This window comes from Anas platyrhynchos, chromosome 1, assembly GCF_047663525.1.
Source record: "Anas platyrhynchos isolate ZD024472 breed Pekin duck chromosome 1, IASCAAS_PekinDuck_T2T, whole genome shotgun sequence".
Lineage (NCBI taxonomy): Eukaryota > Metazoa > Chordata > Aves > Anseriformes > Anatidae > Anas > Anas platyrhynchos.
Window position 1 is genome coordinate 137,030,449 of NC_092587.1, and position 17,491 is coordinate 137,047,939.

The 17,491-nt window shown below is 44.6% G+C and overlaps 1 long non-coding RNA gene across 3 annotated transcripts; it reads right to left on the bottom strand.

The window, feature by feature from the left end:
* Nucleotides 1–11,378: 11,378 nt before the first annotated feature.
* Nucleotides 11,379–16,439, bottom strand: LOC106018917 (uncharacterized). Of its 3 annotated transcripts, none has more exons than XR_001193343.5 (3): nt 15,807–16,439; nt 15,320–15,396; nt 11,379–12,752 (listed from the first exon to the last, which is right to left on the bottom strand). It is a non-coding gene; the product is annotated as an uncharacterized lncRNA (long non-coding RNA). The 3 variants fall into 3 exon arrangements; XR_001193344.5 differs by having other exon boundaries at nt 15,819–16,438; XR_011806703.1 differs by lacking the exon at nt 15,807–16,439 and adding an exon at nt 15,494–15,797.
* Nucleotides 16,440–17,491: the final 1,052 nt, after the last annotated feature.

Here is a 17,491-nt window from a genome sequence, read left to right on the forward strand (position 1 = left end):
TTTTTCAGAAAAAATAATTGAGTATATTAACTTCTCTCCTACAGAAGACTGTTTAGGTATTTATTTATTTACCCTGCCAAGGGCGCAACTCTCTCTTCCCTCCTTCTCGTCCCTTCCCAGGATGAAACCGGCGAAACGTTCGAGCGAACTTAAATCACGAACCGGCTCGAGCCTCATGGGACGGAGTAATTCATTTGCGACTTTATTACGAGCAGAAGCCCGGGGCTTTGCCCAGGTTTTTTTTGCAGAGCGGCAGCTGCCGCCGCCTGCCCCCTCTGCTTACCTGCAGCTGCCTGGAGCCCTGCGTGGGCACCCGGCCCACCCGCGCTCCCCCCCGGCGCCACGGGGCTGCGTGGAAGCCCCACGGCTGTCCGCGAAATATCCCTTCGGGGCTTGCCCTCGCACCTCCCCTCTCCGTGACCCCCCCGTACCCGGTGCACACGCGTGCACATCCCCGCTGCAGATTTGCAGCAGTCCCACGGCCGCGGGTGGGTGAGCGGGGCCGGCTGCAGCCCCCGCGGGCAGAGGCAGAGCTGGCTCTGGGGGCTGTCCGGGCCCCCGAAGGGAGAGGGGGTGCCAGGTTGGCTCGGCTTTACCGGGGCAGTTAAAAAAAAAAAAAGGGGGTGGGGGCAGAAAATCAACTTTAGAAGACTCAGGTTTAAATAACAGCCTTTGATTTTCTGACAGTAAAATGGAAAACGCTTAACAGGAGTCAAGTTTTGATGTCTGAGGCTGGCAGCGCCCCCTAAAATTATATTGTCCTGCCTGCTGCTTCAAATTGGACCCAGGACCCTATAACGTCTTTTCGGGTCTTTATCTGCAGCCCTTCTGATTGCAAAACCATAATTGTATCATTTTACACCAGTCAACTAAGCAAGTGCCAGTGGAATAAAATCCACAAAGTGCACACACATACCAGCTCCCCGGCTAAAGCAGTCTGTTCTTTGCAAGTTGTAAAGGCCTGCAAATTAAATACCAATTACTGGAAGCAATAAAATGTTTTTTATTGCACGAAATCTACTTAAAACAGAAAAGAATAGTCGTTTTCTTTTCGGCGGGGGGAGGGGGTCAGCTCACCAAGACATATATTGGCAGAGAAGGATTATATACAGCGCCTGCACGGGGCCACAATGGAGACATTCTAGCGCCGGCAGCAGGCCGGGCTCCCCGCGCCGCGCAGAGGGGGGCTGCGCAGAGGTGCTTATGGTAGGGATTACTGTAGGTGAGACTCGGGGAGGTGGGAAGCCCGGGAACAGTAGCTCTAGGTAGAAGCGAACGAGCACTGCGACGAAGTTACATGAGGGCGGTCTGCTGGGCTTCCAAGCCCCGAGCACCAGTGAGGCTCTAAGGGGTTGGTGGTGAGCAGAGCGTGGAGGCTGTGAGGCAAGAAGCTTGTCTGCTCCTCCTTCCCCTGCTCTCTCCTCCTGCTCCTTGGGGCTTGGGGGAAGAAGGGGTTAGCAGCATAAAAAGTCTCCTAATTCCCCACTGCAGGCTCACTCCCCAGCCCCTTCAGGCCCCCAGTCTTGAGAGGTACCGTCCCCCCTCAAACATCCTCGAATTTCCGTGAAGCGAAACCCACCGTAGGGAGGGGTGTTTACTCAGACCAGACACTCTCAACTTCTCCTTCGGTGCTGTCCTTCACTGCAGTGCAGCCCAGTGCCTAGCACAGAAAAGGAAGAGTGGAAGCAGCCAGGAAGACATGCCCCGTCAGGGGAAGGCCAGTGGGATGAGCGATATGACAAACTTCATTTAGCATGCTCAGCCTATGAATGACACAGCCAAATCTCTCCCTGATACATGCAGCACACTCCTAATTTCCCTAACATTTCCTTACTGCGGGAACATCCCGCCCTTGTGGTTTTCCCCTGGATTGTGCCCACAGTTCACCCTCAGCTTCACGTGTTGCCAGCAGCTGCCGGTGGCCAGGATGCAGCCCGACGAGAACCCAGCACACACAGTGGTCACAATGCACCCACGGGTGCTCATGCTGCACCTCCATACATAGCACCTGAAAGAGCAGGGTTTATTTTTTCAGTGACAGAGGCACTCTGAGGATTGTGAGCTTGTTTCTTACACGACCCCATTCTAAGCGGACTGAAGTCTCCTACTCCCCAGAGCACATTGCACAGAGCCAGGCAGTGGCAACAAGGACATCTCTGAGGCTAATTACCTGCAAGCACACAGGCTTTCTGGGGACAAATTGGATTTAGAGATGCTTGAAGAGACTTCACTGGACTCAGACACGCAGGGATAATCAAAACTCTGTTGTGCATTTTAGTGTTATTTCAAAGGTTCCCCGCACCTGCCAGGTGAGTGGCCATCCTCTGAAAGCACTGATTGAGGCCACCAGGCCCTGCACTGCGCTGGGGGGCCCTGGGCCAGTGCTGGCCTCCAGAAGCCCCTGGAGGTGGCGATGATGCCTGGGGCACCTGGGGAGAAGTGAGACCACCCTCCAGCCCAATTGGGGGTGCTGGGTGGGTGACACTGGTGTGGCTGCTGGCACCAGAAGGAACACAGTGTAGTATTTTCCCTCCTAATGCTACTTTGAGGGGCTTTGGGGCTTATTTTTCCAACTGATGCTCATCTTTTCTCCTTTCCATTCCCCTTCACCACCTCTGCAGCAAGAAATGCCCCACCAGTGCTTTGCCCTGGGTTTGCTTGCGAGGGCTCATCCACTTGGCATCAAGGAGAAGGCCTTCAGAAAGAGCTGGGTTCCCTGCTGTCGGGCCCGAGGGAGCGGAGGCCCAGGGCTGACATTGGCAGCAGGTCCCTCTGCTGCACCAGCTCATTGTTTAATGCTGAGCGAGGAAAAGCTGTGGGAAGGAAAAGGCTTAACGGCACAGTCATGCTACTCCTTTTGGGGCAGGGGGTGGGAGTCACTATCAGGGAGAAGAGTGCTTATTCATTTATGTTTCCTTAAAGAAGTAAATCGAGTCCTCAAGGTCACTAAATAAGCAGGACTTAGGCTGTGGTGCACTCAAATGAAGCCACACGTTCCTTGTGGATCCACTCCCACTTGAACTCCTCGCCACGCACCCACGCGTGCAAGCATTCACCCATCCGTGACGTTGTGGAGACTTCTGGTTTTGTTTAAAAATTGGCCGCCTGCAGCCTCCCCGTAGCTCCTCTGGGTACGTGTGAGCAGCTGTGGAGAGCTGCAAGGCTAGCCAACAGACCTTGTAGCCCCCACAGATGTCAATTATTTTCTCTTGAGCTTCCTTTAGATGCATCGGGGTCTTGAGACCTCTGTCTGCTGACTTATTTGTAAAGCATGAGCTATTCACTAACTCCATGTTATTAATTAGAAGATTATCAGCTCTCCACCATTAGCCTGGCTGTGGCAGGCAGGTTCCTAGGTACGGAGGGTGCCAGCTGATGGCCGTGGTGGGACAGTAAAGAAAGACTGGAGGTGTAGGAAAGGCCATGGAGTCCCTCAGTGCCTTTCCAGGCTCAGGAAGGTGGGAAGCAGCCTGCCACAGCCACACCACTGAGGGTCGTGGAGGGCTGGCCGCCCACCCGTGGAGGTGAGCCTGGGGATGGGGGCTGCAGGCCTGGAAAAACATGCCGGGAGCTTGTGTTGGGCTGTGGGGGAAAAGCCCTGCACGAACCCTCCTGGCAATGAGCAGAAGACAAGGGGCCAGGTGCTCCCGGTGCAGTTAAGCACATTGCCTCCAGACCCCGCGGCTTTTTCAAGTGCTTAAACTGACTGCGCTCCTCTAGGGACCCATGTGAGAGGAGGCGAAACTGAGTGCATCCTTAATTTGCCTAATTTTCTTCATCCTATATATTTTTGGTTCCTCCCTGTGCTAATGAATCCTTGCTGTGTTCACAGGGAGAGAGACTTGTTAGCATTAGCAGAGGTCGTCGTGGCCTTTCTCCGAGCTATGTCCATCCTTCCCGTGACTTGGTGAGGTGCACAGGAGGGGACACTGGGGCAGGAGAGGGGTCAGCCTCTCCCACCCAGAGTGCCACCATTTGTCTTTGAAGGAGGAAATGCTTCGATCTAAGGTGCGACATCGAGCCTAACATATCATGCAATGTACAAGCATCAGTGAAGAAAAAAAGAAAACAGGAGGCCAGTATTGCTGTAACACAAAGACCATGGTGAGGATGAAAAACACCAGGGAAAAGCAGGAGTAAAGGAGTGGGGTACAAAAGGGATCTGGATGGTTGTGCTGCTGGGATGCAGGAATACCTGGGGTTAGTGAGCATGAGGGGGTATGGGGCTTTGCCATGCATTACCCATGTTAAGCAAGTTGCTTTTTAATCTTTCCCTGCCTCAGTTTCCCACCTGCAAAAAGGGAGTTATAGCAGAGCATTGTGGCTTCTCTTCATTTACTTGCCTTATTTACAGTTTAGGGCATTGCTTTCATTTCTGTTGCATCTGTGCACTTGGCAGTGTCATGTTCCTGGGACCCATAGACATTTTCCATAACACAGATGATAATTTTAACAGGTCCTTTCCTTTTCATTCCTTTGACCTCAGCGCTCACCACATCTCGTTCCCGTGAGCCACAGGCAGGGCACTATCTTACAGCATCTCTGGGAGCTCCCTGCCTCTCACCAAACAACTGGGGGCAAATCCAGCACAATAACCCAACCCATTGTGCTCACCAGCCGGCCAAAAACAATGTCTCTTCATCAGGCTGAAGCACCAAACAGTGCTATGATTCTCAGCAGGATGACACATGGAAGGAGAGGGACGTGGACCCCACACCTACACCAAGGAGATGCATAGATCCTGCCCCAGGGCAGCTGGGGAGAACAGAGCCCAGGCTTGAGAAGTGGCTGGTCATTTCACACACCGGTGGTCCCTCTTTAATTTGAGACATGTCTGGATTTAAAGCTGTGGTGTGTGTTGTCAAATCCTGTTGTCTTCAACACTTGCAAGTTAAGCACCATTCTCGTGTTCCATATATCTCATAAATCACCAAGAGGTGAGGCACCCTAAATTGGAGAGTGCACTTGAGAGGGGAGGTTTAAGCAATTACAAATTGTTGGGGTTTTTTCCATTACAGCAGAAGAGGGGTATGATCAGATTAAACCTGGCAGACCTAGCTGGAACAGTTTAAGGAGTCACCATCACCAGCTGTTTATTGCCGTGCCTCTGCCAGAGGTTACCTCCTCCTCCCACTCACAGAAAAAGAGTGAATCCTCACCTCGGTTGCTGTGCCCTGGCTGGCTTTGCCTTGCACAGAAACGTAGCACCCCATGCAGGGAGCAGCACTGAGCATGCTGCAGTCATGGTTTGGACGGTTACACGCACACATAAATGCTCAGGACTGACTAATCCCTATTTTTTTTACGAATATGCGAGTGAAATGCATTGGAGGGTTCTGAATAATTTTCCGTATTTAAATTTTTACGTAATAGCTCATGTGATTGTTTTTCCAGAAGCACACAGATGCAATTAATTTTAAAAATAACTTACTAGTAACAGCCACTAAGCATGGCTGTGTTTTTGTCCCTTACTTTCTAAGATTTTTCAAACTAGTTTTTGGGTGTTTTTTTTGTTTGTTTGTTTCCGTTTGTTGTTTTGTTTTCCCGTGGCAAATATTCAGGCTCTGTGGACACAGACTTCATGCTGCTTGAGGGAGGAGATATAAAAATGATACTGTTCTTCAGAGAATCATAATGTGAGAGAGAGAAAAGAAAGCTTCCTTTGTGGTCTATTTGTGCATTACCAGGCAACCTTCCTGTGCTTCAAGTTCCTTCATATGCAGATACATCATCCTTATATAATAGATAGATTGGATGAAATGTCAAATGTAAATTGTGCACACTTTGAATTTCTATTACTTCTAAAGTGATTTTAAAATAAAACAGGTCCACTGGGAGAAAAGTTACATTAGTATATTTGCTAATCCTAAACTGTAGTTTAAGAAAGATTTTTGGCAGTGGTGGTTGAACAGACGTTTCTTAACATTGCTTCAGTTTTATTTTTTATTAGACAATCGATCAGTAACAAGGCTCAACAGTCACCAGTTTTTTCTGCCTCCAAGTCAGATGAGTGCTGCAAGCCAGGTGACCTAATGGTTCCCCTACTTGCCAAGCTGAAAGGAAGATGTCAGACTTAGCTCTGCTACTGGAAGCCTTTTTCAATGTAAAGAATGACAAAGAATGACTTTCCAAAATGATCATCAAAACCTCTGAAATTCATTTGCCAAACAAAGCTATTTATATATCAGTAGTGCTCTCTCCGTTTGCTTAAATTATAACTTTATTAATAATAATTTATATGGACTCCTTAATTCACATCAATTAAGTGTTAAGCAAGTGTACTGTACAGAGGGAAGAATCAATATTCACTAGGAAAATACATATAGTCTCCATAATCATGTTCTTCAAAAGAAACAAAATGAGTCTTAGAAAACATATGCATCTGTAAAAGTAGATATCTCAGTTGCAGACCTGACTCTGCTTAGAGTTGGACTAGGTGACCTACAGTCTTTTCCTACCTGAATTATCATCCTATTCCTACCATCCTAAAAATCACAGCTCAGAATTTACCATGCTTCTGATGCATGCACGGGCCATAAATCCCTGTTGCAAAATGTCAAAGCCACCAGTGCCACCACCACCCCCAGACCAGAGCCAAGAGTACACAGCAGGCCTGGGTGAGATGCTCATGGTGGAGCTGCCCAACACTTGTCTGTGGAAAGTGAATTTAGGTGCATTGCCACATCTGAAATACTTAGTATTTGTCTGCCTGCCTTACTAGATGTTTTCAAAGTCCTGACATTTTCAGGTGGGTTCATATGCCATTCTCCCCATTTATGTTCAGGAGTCCAAGCTGAGAGCCTGGACAGACATTCATGCCGGATGAGTTTAACACCAAGCTCCCATCCTTCCCTCCTGAGGCTAGACTCACTGCCTCACAACCTCACCCAGTGGCTGGGACAGGTGCCTCAAGCAGTAAATTCTGTGTCTAATTTATGGTCTTTTCCTGATTCTCCCCCTAATGGAGAATACCTACATACAGAAAGCCTACAGCTATCAGCTGCCTGATGTCCGTACCTGAATTAGGTACCCCCGGTAACCAGGTCCTCTCCATCCCCTCCAGCCATAAGACAGATGAAGACAACAGGGACCAGAATGGGACCAAAGCCTCAAAACACCCAGAAAGTGACAAAGGTGGGAGAATAAATCCTAACGACAACAGTGGTGGGACAAGAAGGAAAGAGAAAAGAGGGTAACCACTGACAATGCCTAAAAGGGGGTACATCCAAAACCAGAACATGATCACCAATCTAAAACCCCAAGAGATGTGAAGAGGAGTGTCCAGGCAGCATTTCTTGCCCTGTTTGTTGCCACAGGATTGCTAGCTGGGCCACGTGGATGCGTGACGTGGAGCACGGGAGTATGCAGGTGTGAGAGTGTGAGCCAGCAAAACTGCTCTGAGGTAAAATCACCTCCCTGTCCTGTAAGGTCTCACCCTGAGCTCTGCTATGTTGGTGCTACAAGGCTGCAACAACATACTACCTTAATTGGCAGAGAAGAGAACAAATAGACCAAAATTTGGGACAGAGGTTTTAAAAGGAAATTTGTTCAGATTCCTCCATCCCACAGAAAACAAACAGCTGCAGTGAGAGCAACCACCTAAAAACTGCATGTCACTACAAAGAGAAAGGAAAGGGCTGGGTGTGCTTGGAATAGAAAAAATGGTCCTTAACTGTAAATATGATTATTTCTTGCCCAATACTTATATTTTTGTGTGGTGCTTTCCTTTGTAAAGACTGCAGTTAGAATAGGTTTAGCCAAATCCAAATCAGGCTTCTCTTCACTTCTAGCAGCAATACACTGTGAAATTAAAAGGCTGATTAATAAAGATGCCATTCTGATAGGCAGCCCTTACAACTCTTCCATAATTCAAAGGGTGAGTTGAGATACAGGTGTTGATGGCTTAAATGCATGCTGACGTGGTTGGTGTTAAAGCGATAGCGGAAAGGAACACTTATAAATGATGGAAACAAACAATATCAGCAAAATGCCTCTTCATGTGGAAAAGGCAGATCCGCAATGCTGGTAAAACACCAGTGTTAAAGAGAATGGGAACCAGAGGAGACACAGCTCAAGAGGTGAACAGGCTTCCCATCATGTGGGTTAAGGGAAAGAGAGTTTGCATGCAGTGCTCAGTGACCCCACATGCCAGTGCTCAGACTGAGAAGTATGTCCTGCAAAATTGACTTCTGTCAAGGACAAAGAGGGCTATGGAACAGAGGTGGTTCTGTCTCTCACTGCTCAGCTCCAAAGAGCCTTCTTTTTAATGCAGTTTTCCTAGCTTATTCATTTTCTTTGCATTTAACCCTAGCGGAAATTTACTTTGACTGCTGGGAGAAAGGAAGCAAGCCCAAGCAGGTGCATGGAGCTTAGCTACAGCTTCAATAGACATGCCTATATAAGGATATGTTAACAATAATGAGGAAAAAAAATCAATAAAAAAGCACCCTGCAGGATAGCAAATGCTTCAGTGTTAGGCCATATCTCCTTAATACACCTCTTGCACAGGTCTGGAGATAAGAGTATTGGACTCTTCAGCCTGAAGGTGAAACAAGTGAGACCTAACAATGTGTACTGTGTATTGATTGTATTGTGTATTGATGTGACATGTATTTGTAATGATTGTCTGTAATCTGTCTGTACTTGTATCTCACCAGCCAGTAATCCCTAATAAAAAATAATGAACAAGTACTTAACGTTTCAATACATCCCACCTGTAACACAGTTCTGAGATGTTTCAACAGGCTGAGGTATTCTCAGATGGCTGGTGTATAAAGGCTGAAAAGTATCTGGTACTGAACCAGAAAAGATAAACTGAGAAGGCAAGAGGAGTTTTATTTTTTTTTAATTGTCTGTCTATTTAAGTTTCTTCTGTCTTCCTGACAAAAATCCTCTTGAACAGGATCCCCTTTTTCAACAGATTTTCCTTTATTTGGTCCAATATGGTCCACCACCCTTGATATGCTCTGCAGCGTTTCCCTGATCTGAATGTGCTCTTTCAGGTCTCCACACACTTCAGAAAGTTCATCTGGTAACCCTACCTATCCAAACAATAGCAAAAGCAATGGAATTAATTTTATGGGAGAAAGGTGGGAAAAAAAAAAATGGTTTGAGGACCCAGGTAAAAATCTAGTGAAATTCCATGAGAATAAATGGAATTACAGCACATTCAAAATCCTTTAAGAGGCCACAGACTGATCCCAAAATGCTTACAGCAACCCCTGGTTATTTTGGGCACACTTTGGTCTAGTATAAACAGTCATAATAGTGGTGAGTTCAGGAAATCTGTAACCATTTTTATAACATGAATTTCTCCTCCCAGTCCATGGCTGATAATATTGAATGATGGCAACAGGAACCGCATGTGGGGGCTGTACAGGAGATATTAACAGGACATTGTTTTCAATCCCCAAATGTTCCCAGAAAGTGGCAAGAAGTAGGCTGGGGCTCACCCTGATTTCATTCTTTCTCACTTCCTTCTGCCACCCCTTATCCAAATGCAGCATGCCCAGCCATGCAGGTTAACCCAACCACACTTACTCAGATAGGATACAGACTTGTCTGCTTTTTACTATGTGTAAAATAAACATTGTAAAAGTCTCCCATCGGTGTCAAAAAACACTGCGGCACAGAATGGAACCAGAAAGAGGAAATTTTTAAGTAAAATATCAGACTTGCTAGTTTATTTTGTCTGAACTGAGTGGAGTGTAAACTGAGAATGTATCTGATGAAAAGTGAAGTTGATTTAAAATTAAATGCATAAATTAATCACATCTTAAAATGTGACATTGGAGGTATCAGGTAATGAGAAGTAGCCGCATGACTGTATGCATGTCAGCTAAATATACTTATCTAAGAGTCAGGTGCCCAGTTAAAGCTGGTGGTGTGGGCAGCCTCTTCTATGCTGCACACAGAAGCTGTCTTCCCTATGAGGGAATTTGTCCTGTTTTATTTACCCCACCCATCTCCTCCCATGTTGCATGCCTCAGAGAGAGAGTTCCCTTTCCGAGGTCCTTCTTTGCTGACTCCAGAGTAATCCTAATCAACTCTTCTGGCATCAGGCTTAACTCCAAAGCAGGGTAAGATGGGTCTTACCCTCCTGTGCAATACAAAGAACTCTAAAGTTACCCCCTGCTGCCTTCAAAATTGATTAGGAGTAGTTATATCACATTTGTATTCTGGCAACCAAATGCATGACCATGGCCCATGTTCTATCAATGATAACATCCCACAGTTTGAAAATAAACTCTTTTGGTTGTTGTAATAAATGTGGATGTACTTATTGCCTTCCGCTGAAGTCAATAATATCCAGTCATGTAGGTATCACAGTCTCTACACCCCAACTGCATCTGCATTATTCTTACAGAGAATACTACATGTATGCAGAGAAAATATGCACATAAAAACAACTGCATCTATATACCTTCACACTGAAGTATCTCTGAATGTGAAAAATATAAAGAGATAGCTTACACTGTACAGATTAGTAGTTTATAACCTGAGCATCCCTAAAAAAATGTATCCTGTATTTTTAAATAGAAGTTATTTCACAATCTACATGGCTTTATCTACCAACTAGCTCATGCTGTCAGGTATCACCGAACAAATATCAGCTTTACTTACGCCTTCTCTTCCTACAAGGATGGTTTACAATAAAAAATATTAAAAGCGCGTGGTTCATTTAATCACCTATTTTGTGAGTGTTTTACTTATGTCAACAAAGAACAAATTGTTTTCAGCTTCTGGTATCTAGAATGCAGTATGCAGCATAAATTATTCAAATCAAAGCAACATAAATCTTTGTACAGCAAAGGTGAAGCCACAGAATTCCTGGCTGTGTTACATCTTTGGGTAGGACAATGACCTCTAATCAGAACTCCTCAATACAGTCCTTACACTGAAGATGCCAACTCGCCACTAAGGACCTGATTATCTATAAATTTATGGGAACCTGCAATAACTGGTGTTTGCCTCCTGATAATGTTTTCTGACACATATCAGGAGATTCAGCTGATCTGTGTTAGAGATTATTGTACAGAATCTGCAGTTTATACAGGCAATGAGTAGACAGAAGGTCCATTTGAGACCTTTAGCTATAGAGAAGCACATAAGGAAAACTGTTTCCATAGAAACATGCCCCACAGCTGTAGTTAGTATAGGAAAAGTAGTTTTATGATTATTTCAATGAAGTTCTACCTTTTGTTTTCAATGCAAAATGTTTACAATAGGTTGCTTCATAGTATGATGTCAGTGTAGCTGAGGTCTTACATGTGAAATTCACCCCAAAGTGAAGGAACCCCATGTTTCTCTTATGTGTTCCTAAGAGTTGTATTAGATTGTGTGTATAGTGTCTCCAGCAGAATGATTTTTCCATAAAATAACATTGCTTTTCAGTATTTATTCTCTATACAATAAATGTTTACTTCTACATCAACTCACAGCATTGTACATAAATTTCTCAGAAATTCAAAGTAAAATGTACACGACCAGATAAGCTTCCAACAAACTCAGGAGAAGGATGTCCAGTGATTCCAGGAGGAGGTGAGTCAGGCCCAAGGAGAACTACAGGAAAACAGAGGCTGGGCATGAAGAATTTGCTAACATTTTGGCAACATTTTAATTCCTTTCAGATATTTTCCAATTTATATGGAAAATTTCTCACCAGTTCCCTGGAATTAACAAGGTTGGTAAATCTCCAAACTAGTTAATCCAAGCTATTTTTAGGAGAGTTTTTGCCCTGTTTCTTTGCATGTTTGCAAAGGCGCTGGGAAGGGTCCATTTTATGGTGGTAAATAGACAGATCCACGCTTCCAGCTGAGATTTTTTCTCCCTCTCATTTCAAAAATGTTAGTTAACAAGGCTGCAGATTTCCCCTTCCTTCCTGGAATATTTCATCAGCTGCTACAATGTACATATGCAATGCACAGAGTAATACGATGCTTGGAGTTTTTCTTAATGAGTCTGAAATTAATATAGCAGAATTGCACCAAGTCACACTACAAGCAGGGAGATGCATGGCTGGAAGCTTGATTTTGGGCATAAATAAGTGAACAAGCCTAACGTACAAGGATTCAACACTGAATGTGTTGAAGTCTGTTGGCATGGCAGCTGTGGCACAGGTTTTGTGTGTTTATGATAATAACAGTGGTTATTTTGTTTCCTCTGTCATTTCCAAACAGGATTAAAATCATGTCCTCCTGGACAAATTTTGATCGCGGACTTCATAGCCATGCAAAACCCATGCAAGTTGGATGGATATCCATCTCAGTGCCTCTGAGAGGCACATTTTCTAGAAACAACATTCTGCAGTGAAGGACACCAGAGCCAGATTTAAGATATTTAGACAGCACTATGTAACATCTCACAGGGGTGGAGGGAAAGGGGGAGGGAAGGTTGTTGACCTAGGTATGTTCCCCCCATGCTGCTGAACCGAGCTGTGCTTCAGGGGTTCCTCCTGTCCACCAGTGGTCCACAGGTGGTGCTAAGTTTTAAGGTCAAGTACTTAAGTTGGTTTTGAGAAGCGGATGCTGTCAGTGCACCTGAGTGCCTCAGCCTTGCTTCAGAAGCAATGTCCATTGACTTAATAAATACTAGGTTCATAAAACTCAGCTGTCTGATGCAGAAACTGATTTGTGGAAGATATAGCATTGCTGTCATTTTGGGCAAGTAACTCCAAAATCTATCTCCTCAAACTATGGGAGAGGCAAGCAGTGGCTTCACATTTGCTAATTCTATAGAATCCCACAACAGCACTATAAGAAAAGAAGAAAAAAAAAAAAAGTAACATTTCACACATCATTTTAACAATAACATTTTAAGACTATACCAATATGAACCGGTTTGTCTACAGAGGGTTTGTAAAAGTACCTCAAAACAAAATAACTTAACGACCCACAGCTCAGTAAGACATAATTGAATAATTCACATATTCACAAAACTTTATTTCCAAAACAGAGATCACTAGCTTAGTCATTTTCTTTTCAAGTTTGCAATATGACCCAGCTTGGCTCCTCAACAACTACAGCAAGGCTTCAAGATGATTTTCCTTGTAGCGTTTAATTTGCTAATGGGATTTGCATGCACACTTCCAAAGAAGTATCAAGAAAGTTGGCCTCATTGTTTGTGATGGCCGGACAAGGGGAAGAATAATTGTGTCATATAGAATCTATCCCTGGTCTCCCCACAGAGACATAATTATGCATCCAAAATGTAGAGTGGTGGAAGAGACAGATCAGATTCCACCTAAGTCTGAAGGATTAATCCCTATGTCACTTCTAATGGTACAAAAGGCCCAAGTATAATTTCCTCTTCTGCCTTGTGGTATACCAGATTGCAGAAGATTGCATGTATTATTTTAAGGTTATCCAGAGAAAATTTCCCTGGGCTTTCCTACAAGGACTTTTGACCACAGTACGGCATTTAAGGGGAAGGGCATTGGAACAGCTCGACAATAGGACTTGAGGAGCACAGAAAGCAAGTTCCAGAACAGGCAGAGATGATGAAAGGGGGAGCAAATTCACGATGCTATCTGATGATGATGGAGGAAATCTTGGCTGGATGAAAGGAAAAGGCAAAATTCCCACTGACTCAGTGGAGCCCAGAATTTCCTCCAAGAGGGAAAATTGTGCTGTGAGGGAGAGCTGCCATTAAAGAGCAGGAGTCTGAGATGCATCAGCATACTGAACTACCACACTTTCTCATGAACTGCAGTGCACGAGCCAACACCGGTATACATGTGGAAGAAGAGACCTGCACTGGAAAGGGTCAACGTAAACAGCTCTTGCTGCTGGCAGAATCACACAGTGTAACATTTTGACAAGACATAAACAGAATCAGCTTTGATTTGGGGGACTCTGAGTGGGGACAAGGCACAAGTTTCTCCTCACTGCCAGCTGCTAGAACTGCAGGAGATGGGAGGTAACACTGTGAATACACCCAGCCTGCTCAGGAGCCTCAACCATGGATTTGGGCTTGTCTGAATCTTGTGCACGTCTCGGGGAAGCTGGATCTGCAGCCACAGCTGCTCTAGCCCACATGGCTGCTACGTCAGGGCTCAGATATCCTCGGCTGCTGGTTTCAGGGGGTTCTCATTTCGGTATGTGTGTGTGTGTGTGCTTTGCTTTCTTTGTTTTCAGGACACTCGTGAAGTGACTTTGTTCTTTCCATATTTTACACAGGAAAAAGAAAGAAGAAGAGGCTCTGTAAATTGCATCAAAAAGCAGCAAGTATTTCTAAAGCTTCTGAAAACACTTCAAGCTCTTAGGCAAAGCTGACACAGCTAGGGGCTTCTCAGAAAGCTGCAGTAAAAAGGGACTTTACCCCTGTCAGACACATGGGACAATCCCCCACTATGGGGAGAGATGGGAAAAGGCCAACAAAATTCGTGGTTCTCTCATCAAGCTTTCTCCCTGCTTTCTATTTTGACTGTATTGCAGGGGTCCATTTTTACGTGCTGTTTTTATTGTTTTGTTGATGTTTTTTTTATTATTGTTTCTGTTGTTTGCCATGCTATCCAGCTCATGACAAGAAGAGAGAGCAGGGAGAAGCAAATCCATTTTGCATCAATAACAAAACATTGCATTTCTAAGGAAAGGAAAATAACTGCTTTTCACAAACAAGGCTGTGCCTGCTTGCCTGTTGGTTTGTTCAGAGCAGTTATCAAGCCAAAGGAGCCCTGGTGATCATGTTTTGCCAGCACAGACAGAACAAAGGGTTATTAAAAATAATATAAGCCTACGACATGTGTTACTGGTATTAAAGTTGATGCACATTCCTGCCTATTGTGGGGAAAGCCAGGAGCTGGATTTTATCTTGAACAAAGTCAGAAAATAAAACTGTTTCAGGCTCATTACCTCTAGCAGGGATACGTATGTGTCTGCATGGGGAGGAGAGGCTGGGGGGAGCAAAGTTGGGTTTGGACAAAACTCAGCCAACTCTCCCCCAGAGTAGATCTGGCTTGACACAGGAACTTCTGCAAGTATTTTCCCCACACAAGGGCTACGAACCAAAGTGAGGAGCAACCAGACAACTGTCAAAAAGCAGCAGGATCAGACCCACAGTTTTCAGACCCAGAAACACATTTCATGAGACATTTTAGTACCACATACAAAAACTTGGTCATGGTGGTTGCAAACAGAGACTGCAGCCAGAAATTAGGGTCCCTCTGCACTAGCTGCGAGACAAATGATGGCACAAGAAGGACTCCCTGCTTCAGAAAATTCTCCCACCCAGCCTCGGACTTCTGTTGCACCAGAAACCAGCCCCATTTGATGCAGCCCAACACAATCTGTCCTCACATTGCCCCACAAAGCATGCTCACCTGGCATTTTGCATGGTCCGGGAAGCCTCACAGGCGGCTGGGTTTGCAGTCTCGCTCCATGTCTGACCTTACAGTTCCTGCAAAGCAAAGAAACTTGTTTGTAATGCTCGCACATTATGCCGGGATGGCGCGCTGTCAACACATGCAGCGTTATGGACTGGAAAATCCAAATACAGTTTGCAAAGCCATTGGAGGTTTTCCACAGAGTACTTGCAAGGGCCTCTCCTAATTGAATTTGCCAAAATTCACATGAACTCAGATTTAATCCAATCAGTTCTACATCACATGTCTTTCAACATTGACAAAATATTTTTTTCTAATTGTGACTCTCTTATGGAACCAAATGAATCAGAAAGGGACTTAAATGAAAACCAGTCCAGATTGTTCTACACTTTAACCTTACATCTGTGCTTAATTAGGATGCTCAATTTCCCTAAACTCAAGTCATAAAATGGAAGTAATCTGTGGCCTGTTTGTCAGTCATTACCGGGCAGCAGACCTGCAAATCAAGGCTGGCTCAAGCACGCAGGATGCTGCTCAACATGACCATGCAGGGAAGTACAGGAGAAGTGACTGTGTGGCTGGTTGGAAAGGAATCAGGAGAAAAGCTCACTGAGAAAGACGTGTGAATGACCTACATGCTGGGAATGGGGCTGAGCCTTTAAAGAAGGGAGCAAATGACTGTGGAGAACAGCTGTGACTATTTAAAACTCCCCCATCCTGACTGCATGAGGCTGTTACAAAAGGCCTCATAATAATTGATACTGGACAGTATTTTCAGCCACAGAAAAGACAGCTTTCTCCCTCTTCTTCATGTGAAAGCCAAACTCTTTGGCCAGAGAGCCGAAAAACCTCTTAGGGTATAGCTTGGTCCTGCATACCACACAGGTCACCATGCTCCTTGCTACTTTCCACCGCAGCTGTTTGAGGGGCCTTCCTGTAAAGCAGTGTAAAGAACACATATAGAACACAAAAACCCTTTCTAAGGGTTTTTGAAGACCCTGAGCTGTCTCCTTAGCTCAGTCTTTCAGCCCAGTCCCAGCTCCAGCACCACCTGGAAGCTGCGGCAAGGGAGAGCTGGGATCTACTGGAAGGGCTTATGGCATTGCTGCATGGAGTGGCACCCCTGAGCACCTCCTCTCCCTGCAGCCAGCAAAAGTAGCAGCAATTAACCCACATCCTTAAATGTGTGAGAGAGGCTTGTCGTCTTGAGCTGTTAAAGATGCACTTCTCGGGTCTATTGCAAATCACTGGAGGAACAATAAAACCCTACCCCACACGCCAAGGTCTGTCATCATTCATTTCAAACATGCACTTCAGAGTGTTGCTGTTATGTTGTTTTTTGACATCTTGAGATCTGCATGAGAAATCCCTGTGGACGTGCTGTAAATCCATATCTACAGCAGTAAGTTTTCATTGCATCAGTGTTATTAAATATATATATACACTTATATATATATTATTTGGCAATGCTGAATGAACAATTGGCCTTTAACTCCTCCTAGACTATTAGGTCGTACTATAGGTCAGCGAAAAGGTAATTTTCCCTAGATTTGTAATAAGGTCTGGGATTTGACCTATGACCCCAATGTCACAAGGTATTCATTATCTCCACACAGATGATATACAGGCAAAGAAACATATATTTTTTATAGAACTGGAAGAATTATATTTGATGGATACATTTTATTAGATGGGTTTTATTACCTGGATAAACTCAATTAGCAGACCTCATTAATTTTGAAAACGTAACTTATTTACATTGAGCTATTCTTCCTGTGGCCATTAGCATTCACAACATAAACTTGAGCTCAGGGCACAACAGATTTATTTTTATTTTTATTTTTTGGTTCAGTGGTGGTCAAATCTGAAAAAAAAATAGGAAAGAAAGAAAAAAAAAATTCTTCTAACCAAAACAGAAAGCTTATTTTGTATCAATGCAGAATGCTCTGTCTAACCTGCAATTAAAACTTTTTTCCTCATTCTGAGGCTGTTGTTTTTCTTTCTTTTTTTCTTTTTTTCTTTTTTTCTTTTTCTTTCTTTCTTAATAAATACTAGCCAACATTCCAAATGTCATTTCCTAATGAGAAACTGAAATGTTTTGCTTCCAAAGCGGTAGAAACTAGCACTTTATATTTTGGGGGTGGAGAGGTTGTTTCCTTTGTCTTAATT